This window comes from Tympanuchus pallidicinctus, unplaced genomic scaffold (genome assembly GCF_026119805.1).
Source record: "Tympanuchus pallidicinctus isolate F22 unplaced genomic scaffold, pur_lepc_1.0 scaffold3, whole genome shotgun sequence".
NCBI lineage: Eukaryota > Metazoa > Chordata > Aves > Galliformes > Phasianidae > Tympanuchus > Tympanuchus pallidicinctus.
In genome coordinates, this window is record NW_026294747.1 from 20375048 (window position 1) to 20386522 (window position 11475).

Genomic DNA, 11475 nt, shown 5'->3' on the forward strand with positions numbered 1-11475 from the left:
CAAACAAACAAAAAAAACCCATCAATGCTGAATCCACAAATGGTTCTATAGAACACAGATAAGCTATACTCTGAAGAGATGAATTATCTACACCAAGAATTATCCATACTACAGTAATTCTAATTTTGCAAGGCAGGAACCATGTTTTAAACGTAGTGGGCAGACATACAGATCTCTAAGAAATAGAATCTTTACATGTGTGAAATTGTACCTGCTTCAAGATCTACGTGTAGATTTTCTAAAAAGCCACAAAGCCAAGAACAATTCAAACTTTCACATGGCAAGATGTATGCGTCATATATACAAAATGTTGTAGTGGAATTTCAAAGCTGCGTGTTAGCTGGCACATTTAGGCAAAGTCGCTAATCATTGCATCACTGGAAAGAGGTTTTCAAATAAGCAGAAGAATGCCATTTTCTCAGAGACAGTGAGCAAATGAACAAAGCTTCATTGTAACAAAGGCTCCTAAATTGGGATAGAAATGGATGAAGCAAGTTTTGAAGCTTCACTTTCAGCAATTAAAACTTTCCTCTCTTCCCTCCCTTTCCCCTTGACTGGCACATATAGTCATATGCATACTCCAACAGATCTGTGTAATGAATACAGAAACCCAGCTTTAGAAAGAGAATATTTCTGTGGTAGAGCACTAGTTAACTACTCCTTGGATTAATTGCTTCACAAAATTCTGAAGTTCAAAACTGAGAAGAGACTTGGGGAAAAGATGTAAGTTACTGTTTGTAGTTTCTCTTTTATGCCTTTTGCTTCTAGTGTTACAGAATTGAACCTAACTCGTTGCTATAGTATACTTAGACCTTTCTCCATAAGCCTTTCTCTCATTGAGTCACCTCAGATACATCAGACAGATATAACGTGCAGGTTTTTGCAAATATCAGTAAATTTGTCCTTTGCTGTTGAAGTCATGTTACATTTAGAATGTGACAGAGATATAGGATGGCACAGACAGGTTCTTGAGTGCTGTGACTGACATACAACTGTATTGTCGACAGAAAACAAAAAGTCATCAGTTACTTGTGTCATAGCACAGAAATTTTAAAAGATAGGTATATTTGTAGTAAGGATGAGAGAAAATAAAATTATCCTGTTCTGTTCTGAAAAGAGACCAAGGCCTTGATATGTCCTCAAGGGAATGTTGAACCTTAATAGGCAGAGATAGAAAGTAACAGGTTTTCTTTGCTTGTTTTTTTTTTAAATGTGCATCTGTAGAAGAAATGAAAAGTTGCAAGGAACTTTACACACTTCAACCACATATAAAGATATCACATAAGAAACCTTTCATGATGCATGCTTGAACAGTAGGAAAATATTCTTTTTCAGCAATGGCTTGCTGGTGATTTTATGGTTCCCACTGGCTCTTAAAAGGCTACATTAAATCTTGGACAGCACAAAACATTGGAGTGAAGTTTTTGCTTAAATTCTTTCATATCTATATGAGAAGTTATTTATTATTTCTACTTGATCACGGCCTACAGAACTAAAATACATGGTTGTCCCTCCAAGAATTTCTCCATCTTTCATTACCTTGTTCCTTTCTCATTTTATATTAGATATTCACATGCAAGGAAATGCTTTGTAATCTCTGCTTTATAATGTTACTCTGGTTAGGAAGCATAAAGAAGGAGTAGCTGAGAACAACTTTAGATTAAATATCAAAAAATGGAATAAAAATAAATTATATTTAAGTCAAACCGGGGGAAAATGTTCAGGAATTCTAATAACTAAATGTGAATTACTACCTTTTATAAGAGGAAGGTACTTAAGGCAGTAAAAATATGCTTAAAACACCTACTATACTGAAGAATTTGAAGTACATATTGATAAGGTATTAAAAATTTGAACAACAACAAAAAAAAGGCCTTACAGAAATATTAGTTATGAAGTATGGTACCTATCACTTTAGAAATAACTCAGCTAAGGTTATTCTAGCTAACACTACATTCCGTATTTGTAAATACATACACCCAGCTATATACTTTTACTACCAAATCTCAAAATCTTCCATTGGAGTTTGATCCATACTCCAAGTTTTCCTCAAGGTATCCATGGAAAATTCTTTCTTCTTTCTTCTTTTTTTTTTTTTTTTCTTTCTTTTTTTTCCAGTGTATGGACCTACTCTTTTTATCAGAATCTCTGTAGTGAATAAGGAATGCATACAAATCCAAATATCACTGCTGTCTGCACAGAATCACAGCTAAGAATCAATGCTGTGGAATTTGCACTCTGATCCTTTATGTATGTAGTGGTGCAAATCCCATCTGTAACAAAAATTGTATGTATTTACATGCATAACCACAAAATGAAAGGGTCTTCTCTCATTAGTGAACTTTTTAAATTGGATTACTCTTTAAAATACTGGTATGATAAATCATGTTTATTTCAGTTGGTACCTGGAATATACAGTGCCTTTAGTGTGCAAACACTTTAGTAGCTGTCAGAAAGTAGTTATTACCAAAGTAGACTGCCATACTGACTTGTGATTAGGCTAAAAAAAGAAAAATATTTATCCAGGAGACCTTTCACTATCTGACACTATCAGATCAATCTTCATGAATAGAACCAATTAGCATCTTCATGATGCTACAACTTCACAAATTTGCTGAAAGAAATGATAAGGAAAAGTCAATGAGAAAGTACTGATCAACATTCGCTGAAGCAACACAGTTTTTTTTATTTACCTAAATTTTACATTGATACCTTATTCTAGTGATGTCCTTAATAGCTTTAATGGAGTTTCCTATTAGGTTGATCTAATATGAAGTTGCTTAATTAATGTAAAACTTTGCCAATCTTCCAAGCGGGAAAATCACTTCCATTCATCCATCTGCACACTGGAGTGCACCTGTGGTGCAGCTGTTCATTGCATCACAATGTATGTTAAAGCTTAGTGTCAAATATGATGTTTGAAGTAGTTTCAAGTGAAATTAGAGAGAAAAGGAAATACAACTTAGAATCAGCTTTACTATTTTCCCAAGACATAGATCTGGTCTGCAATATTCATGAAAATGCAACCAAGGCATTTTTACGATCGGAGGGGATGGGCCTATGGTTATTCATTAGTCAGTATTGTTACTGACCACATGTCGTTTATGAAGTTCAACGCTGACTGAGAAAGACTATCACCATTCTAACAGCACAACCTTTTCTGGAAAGAGAGTTTTACATTCTAGGTGCTTTTTTCTTTAATCAGGTGATGACCACATTCTGCCCTTCAAATGCTTTTTTTCTTTTTTCTACTTTCAAGTACAGTTGAACAGTTCTATGTAAATGCTAAGCACAGATGGTTTGAAGACTGATTGAAGTCAGAACATTCTTTGAAGATTATCTCACTTAATGAGATATCCTGTGCTCTTCAAAATGCAACAATTTCCATCTGCATTTATGCTTCTTATTGGTAGGCTATACAAACTCTATTAAGATCTTTCTTGTGCTATCTTCTTGCTCTTTTCCTGCTCTTTCTTTCTCAGTGCTGAATTCCAACAACAATGCTCACTTATGCCTGCAGTGTCTATTTTTAGCAATATTTATATATATATTTAACATCTCTTCTTAGAATTAGACAATATTAGAGGTAAGGAAAGAAAGGCTGAAGATGTACTATTCATAATTCTACAGTACTTTAAAGCTTAGCTAACTCTACAAGAATGCTTTAATAGGATAAACCTTTCTGTTTTATTTTCTTTTAACACAGAATCTGGTCAGTATCATTGCTGATTGCTAACTCGAAATCTGTTTCACTGGCATTTACCTGTAGGGGCAGCTGCAGTGGAAAGCAGTTTTCCATCTACATTTCTCTATGTAACAGACATTAAGCTGACATTGTTTCTGCTTTCTATTTGTTAGTCTACTATCACTGCAATAAGAAACATCAAATTGTTTCTCTTTTCTTAGAGGAACAAATTGCTGAGCATTTAGAAGCCTTTTGTTATTTAACTTTTCAAAGTATCCTGTAAATATATCAAGCTTAGAGAAAAAAATTACTTTGGCACTAGTTAGGGCACAAAGACTGGTTACATTGTCTTGTAGTGCAATGTTTGATTCTGGTATATGGGAACTGATGAATGGCTCTGTTAGATTTCATATTACAATACTACCAGCTAGTTGACATCATTCTACCATTAGGTCTTCTTTTGCAAAGGCCAAGATTTCTCCCTTAAATCTGTCCCAAATTTCCAACTAAAACTGTTTTTACTCTGCCTCCATTTCTGCAGCACTGTCTCCAGGAATGCAATTGTTATTTAGCAAAATGTGTAGGACTGCACAGTAAGAGAGAAAAGTTGGATGTACTGCTTCTGCTAATGATATAATAAAACTGCAGAGCTGAAAACAACCTTCAGAGGTCCTCTAATTCATTCACTGATGGAATAATCAGCATGCCTGTATCGTTCTTCTTAAGTGCTTTTTCTAACTTGCTCTTGATGGCATCTGATGTGGACGATCCTATGATCTCTCTGGATCATTTATTGCTAAGTATTGCTTTCCTCAGAGTTGGATAAGAGTTATCATCTACCTTGAATCACTTGCTGTAGTGCTTAAGCTCATCACTCATCATAGAGAGTAGATTATTCTTTCCCTCTCTGACAATATCATCTCCATTCTTTTTCAAGATTGTCTCACAAATGGCAGTTTACATGTAATCTTATTTTCTAGATCTTTGCTCATTCTTATTACTGACTCTTTGACAAAATAACAGGTGTACTTCTGTATATTCATTAATTTTCTCAAAGGCTCTATTTTATATAAACCATTTGCACTGTACTTCAACACACCTACAGTTCATCATGTCAGGATTTGGTGACACTTAAAAGTTTATTAAGCATCCTATGACAGAATCATTTATGAAACATTTAAGCACTAGCAAAAGCACTCCAAAGAATTCTACTAAATACATTCTTCTATTTTAAAAGTAACAATAAACTACTAAAAAAATAGAAAAAAATAAAGAAGATGCTTTTTGTGCAAATCAACATTTAGAGGCTTAGACTACAAAGGCTAAGAAAAGAGAACTATTTTGGGAAAGAAAGATTAGGAGATAAGAAATACAAACAAGAGAGTATAAAAAGGTGGTCTAAAAGTAGCTCCTTAACAGTGTTTGACAAGCACCACCACCTTCCTTTAAACATTTAGGCTGCTCTGAAAGTAAAGCCTTCAATTTATTTCCATGGAAATTTCAACAGATAGAAAGACTGTAATAATCCTATTTGATAGAGTAAATTATCAGCATCAAAACAATATTTTTCAACATAGTCACCAACATTAGCTATATATTTTCACCAGCAATGAACAAGAGCCTACACGCCACTCTCATAAAAATCTACACCTAGCAACCACTGTTGCTGTCACCACTGCTGAAATGCACCACCCCACTGCCTCACTGTGCTCACATCCACTGTTTGGGCTCCATAAACATTCAACAAGTGTTGATGAAAGTCAACAGATGACACTTTTTCTGCACAAAGCAAGACAATTCCACACCTTTGCTTCAGATGCACTTCCATGTCAGATGCCATTTTGTCATACTATCCCTCTGCTGCCATCTGCTACACAACAAAATATAATGGACAATTCATGGGAAGGTTCAATCTCTACTGCAATAAAGCCAGTATCTGCCTCTGACTTCATGGAACAATGTAGTAAAATAGGAGGTATTACTTTTGGAGCAGCCCTCAAATTTTCTGAAAATCCAGTTGAGTGCAGTCTCAAATCTGTTTCATCAATGTCATCTAATTATAACTAGATGGTGAGGTTTTAGGATTCCCTATTGCTTTCCCATTACTTTTTGCTTGGTCCTTATTAGACGCAGCATATAGTTAACTTATTACATATAAAGACAAAATTCCCATCTTTCCCAGGAAACAGCTTCTGATTTCAAATAATATTCTATATCATTATAGATTCACACTGTTAAGCCCTTAAAATATATTTTTGCCTTCATGTCAGTAAAACATCTGGAACTCCTCTAGTATTATATACAGTGAGAGGGAAAGAAAGTATTCCCAGATAAAAAGAATTCATGGAGTAACTCCACAGCTTGCAAGTAATTTTAATGGTAAAAAATAACACTTAAGTCTTTTATCTGAACCATTTATTATTAATTAAGTCCCAGTATCTCCTCATATTAGAGCAATACTTATATTGTAAAGAACTTTTTCAGAAATTATTATAAATTTATGGGCTTGAAGAATCTGTAATGAACCAAACTATTTACATAAAGAGGTTATTTTTAACAGCTGTCGTCTAAAATTTTTTGTAGAATGCTTAGAGTATTTACATTAGCACAAAAGATTTAGCAAAATAAGTCACAATCTGCTGGTGATAGCACGAAGCAAATACTAGATAGACGTATCTACTATAAATAGAGATGCTGTGGATATTTCTCTGAGACTATGAAAGAAAGTCACAAGATACAACCTTTCCTTCAACTAAATGGAAAAAAATTCCTACATCAGTTTATTTGTTACCGATGCTCCATCAATTGGCAGATCAGCATCTCTAACTTTCTGAATATTTATATTGTATATAGTTCATACAGGAAGTGGTTTCAGATGAAGTCCGTAGATTTTCCTCAGCTTCTGCATGTATATTTTAATTACTCTCATTGTGTAGCTATGGTTGACAAAGTTCCACCAAAGTTCTCTTGCTATCTTACAGACCACAACCAGAACTCAAACATATTGTGCTGGCTTGCCACAAGTTATCACTGGTGTGACTTCTGTGCCCAGAACAATTACGGAGTCTTGCTCCCTCATCATGTGCTAATGACAGTATTTTCTTACAGAAAGTTGACAGATTTTGGGCAGATGTTGGTTCAAGAAAGCAAGAGACATCTTGAGAACAAAGGACTCCTACTAACAGAACCTGAGAAAGAGCAGCTTCTTGCACTGTAATTACATGGTTGTTGCAGCAATGCACAAAATGCACTAAACTGGAGTATTTGTACACAAGTTGCTCTAAATAGCATAGGCAGAAATAAGATTTTGAGTCTGTAAATTGCTGGGAGTTCACAGTAGTAAGTATTTAACATATATTGTAATTTTCTGAACCATGAGATGTGCAACATGCACTTCCTGAAGCTAAATAACAAATTCTACACTGTTGCAGTTATTTTGTTATCTTAACAGATAGTAGTGGTTGACTTCATAAGACAATATGTCTGCCCAGACTGACAGCAGCAACAAGAATGGCCAGAGATTAAAATGACAGTTGAAAATAAGCTAATTTAGCTTAAGAAATCTTCTTTTCTCTCCAAGCTTCTGTCAGTACATTTCTTCATTTACTGAAGTGAGTCACCATTGACAGGGACATTACTGGACAAAATCTAGCACAGCTGCACAGTTCCTAAGTGGGGTCAGTAAGAGTGGAGTCACACGGCTAAAAACCGTTTGGCTACACGTCACTGGAATCTTAACAAACAGAAGGAATGTTCAAATTAGAGGACCTTTTCATATAAAAGATAACATATAGGGGCTGCTCTGGAAGTAACATCTCCTAATTATTATGTTGGCCCATGATGTCAGAAGCAGATGGTGGTGGTATGGCAGTAGAGGTTTTATAAGCGTGGCATGCAGACTCTCTGTTCATTGCTGGCAGAAATGCACAGGTAATAGTGGTGACTACGTTAAACAATAGTGTTCTGTAGATTTTGTTCTACCAAGTAGTGTCATTATGCTCTTTGTATCTGCTGGAGTTTCCATGGAAAGAAATTGGAAGCATTTATTTCAGAGCTACCTACATATATAATCAAGGGTTGCTTTTTTATGTAAGACACTTGATTACTTTTCAATACAGATACATATTTGCCCTGCAAAAATACCTTGGAATCTGTTCAATTTACTTTCTACATCACATCTGTCAAATATTGAATGTCCATGACCAACAATTACAAATGAATTGCATTTAGCAAAGTTGTTTTGAGTAGCCCGAAGTTTCCATGAGAAACAATTGAAATTAACTGACAAATCTGTTTTAAATGAAAAGACAAAAAAATTATCCTACAGTACTGCTGTTGTAACATTCCTGGTATGCGTGAAGTTATGCCACCGATGCTGAAACAGCTTTATCACTTTGTTTTGTCACTAGCACTTTAAGAACAAAAATTTTCAATAGTAACATTTACAAAAAAGCATAGGCTGCTGTGTAGACATTAAAATATACTGAGAATCAGCTAACAAAATGCTAACAAATAGCAAAATATTAACTGAAGCAGGGCAACTGTGTGTAAGCAATCTAAAATAAATTACACAGTGCCTTAAGTCAATTTTAAATGGAATATAACTACATTTTGAATGAAATACTGAAGAGAAAAAAACATTTTACACATAAGATGGATACTGGAGAACAAAAAATAGTAATTTATGTAACATTCTTGAAAGCTGTTAATGATAAAAGGATAGTAGAAAAAGAAATGGCAGCACTACATGGTTCTCAGGAAAATTGCCAGGAAATAGTGCTAGTGACAAGCAAGTGAACCACTTTCTTGTATGGTACATATAAATCTCATTGCTCTAGACTCCTAGCTACACTGAAATACAGGTAAGCAATACACAGGATTAGACAAACATACTGAGGATAGGTCCCTCAATAGCTTTTAAACAGGATAGTGCAGTCAGCTTCTGCTAAGAAGTACCGTAACGATTAACTTCTGGAAGCTACCCAGGTGTATTAAGTAGGCCCTGATCTAACATGCTTTGTGAAGATTTCCATAGTAAAAACGTCAGCTTAATCAGTTTGTCATTTATTTTGTTTTGTGATGGTATTGCCCATTTTGTCATATAAAGCCATCAGCTCGCTAGTAGGTCATATTTACTCTACAGATTACTTAGAAATTTAGCAACTCCACCATCCTTTTCTGATTTTCAAACAAGTAGTTTATATGTCCTATTCTAGCAATCATTTAACTAGAACTATCGTGCCATCAGCTGCACTTCAGTCCATAATTTTGATGAGTATTTCCACTGAAAATAAAATCTATTCAAAAATCCCTTACTGTTAACCAGTGTAGATATTAGTACAGATATACTTTAGATAAAAAGGAAAAGAGGTCAGCTTTCATACAAGCTGTAGACTTGCTTCTCTGGATCAAGGCATTTTCACAGTTACTTGTCTAACTAGAAGAGTATTTTAAAATGTCCATTTACAATATATCTGTAATTCAAATTAAGTCAGCATCGAAATCTCAAAATGTCAGTGTGCAAGTGGGCTTTTCTTAAACATATTCTTTTTTATATGACAATTTAATTAGGATAATATCATATCGACTTTCTCGCTACACCATAATAACACCCTTAAATTCACAGGATGTCTTGGTTTAACTGTCACTTTAACATCTTTTTTTGGTCATACTAGCATCTTCCGCAATTCATTTTTCCCAAATGTATTCGTATTCCTGCACTCCCATTGCAGTTCTTTCACCTGCATAATGTAGAAGCAGAAGTGTTCCATGTCAGCTTGTTAACAGCCCTCATATGTGGAGGCTATTGTAATGTATATGTCCTTAAAATACTGGAGAGTTTATTGCTTAGCTAAGGATAGAAAAATAAATGGCAGAATGTTTTTACTTTCTTCAAAGAAAACTGAGTTCACTAATGAAGTGAACAGCAGAATTGAAGTTTCAATATGATTCGGATGTCCTTAATCTTCTCTCATTTCATGTTAAGACAGCTTCTTGGTGCAAAAGTCATGTTTCTAGAACATGAGGACCTTAAGAAAGACATCTAAATTACAATTCTTCTGCAACATTTTTGTCGTGTTTTTACTGGCATTTAAAACTATTTAATTCTATCACTTTCAGAGATTTTCAGTAATGCATGCAGCAAAGTAGAAGATGTACACAAATGCAGTGAGAGTCTGGGATAGAAAGCACTTAAAACTGTGCAAAACAACATGCCTTGAATTTTTACAAGTCTGAGTTTTCCCAGTATGATTAGACAATCATACAATATTAATGTAAAAACAGCTTTAGGCATTAAGCAGCTGAAAATACATGCTTAGAATGGCAAATAACAACCGTAAAATCAGTTCTAGCTCCTATGGAATGGTGACCGGGAGCACTACTGTGTAGCGGGATCCTGCCTCAGGCAGTTGTGATTGAAAGCCACATTGACTCAATCTGCTCTGAACAATTGCAAATTCTCCCTTTCCGTCTGAGTCTTTAGAATGGCAAAATCTACTTCTGCATGTGCAGACTGGTTGCCTTGTCATTTTGCCTCAGAAACGAGCGATGTTACAGGTCTGTATATTCACTGTTTCCCTTGACGGGAATCTTGCATCTAGTTGTGGAACTCACATAACAAGGAACACGGTGAATTTCAGAAACACTTGTTCTCCAGAACTTGGCAATGATACGTCTCTTAACTTTGACACAGCCTTCTTGAATAATGTTAGTTTAGCTTTCTCTGTATCCTTTCTTATTTACACAAAAAGATGGAATTTCTGCTTATCTACAAAAAAGAGGACTCAACATTCGAGGAAACCTTTTTCCATACAGGAAGTACATTCTGAGATTATGAAGACAAAAAGAACTGGAAAAGCATCCAAAACATTTCAGTGCTTATCTCGCATATCACCCAGAATTTATGCATCACTGTGAATTCAAATTTCTTTTGTTCCTTTGAGCTGCTATGGGATGCCTGTAGATACCATCAATAACGGGCATTGAGACACTGAATTCTATAGTTGTAGGCAATGGAGATACTAAGCACTCAATGCAATTCTCATGGGAACCAAAGGAACTTTTTTCTTTTATCAAGACCACAAGTGCAAAACAGGTATGACATAGTTATGACAGATAAATAATAGCTGTTAGTTCCTATCCGTTCATTAAAAAAAAAGCTGGAAAAAGATGATGAATTAACACAGACTCCTGTGACTTGTACTTCCTTTAACATAATAACCCTTTTAGAAATATAACACTAAACTTTAGCCAATATGCAGCAGAGAAGAGAAATTCCCCTGACAAGTGAGTGACAGTCCCTGCTGACATCTCTTCTTCAAGCAGCACATGTGAACCAAACTTCCCACTGTTTCCCCTGCTCGAGGGAGGACATACAGTGTCCTACATTTCCTAACTGACCCCACAGACATGACTGTTTCAATAAACTGTTTGACATAAAAACATATTTTAAACAAGGCAAGGCCATTTTCAGTGAAATAGGATAATTTTTCGTTAGTCTTCTGCATAACATGGTTTGAGTTCTAGAAGTCCAGCAAAAAAAACTTTTTGTGCGCAAATCTGCCTTTCTACATTTTTATCTGTTTTCTAAGGTGTCAAGGCTCACATGACAGGAATGTGTACATGTCTTTAAAAATAACCACATCAAATATATGAATTCTTTCTATACTTAGTTCACAATTCTCGAGGGCAAGTTTCACATGGCTCTTGGACCTGACCTATACTGTCAGCACTGTTTGTTGCCTACTGTTACAAAGCCATATAAAAAAAGGTATGGAATCTACTGCATC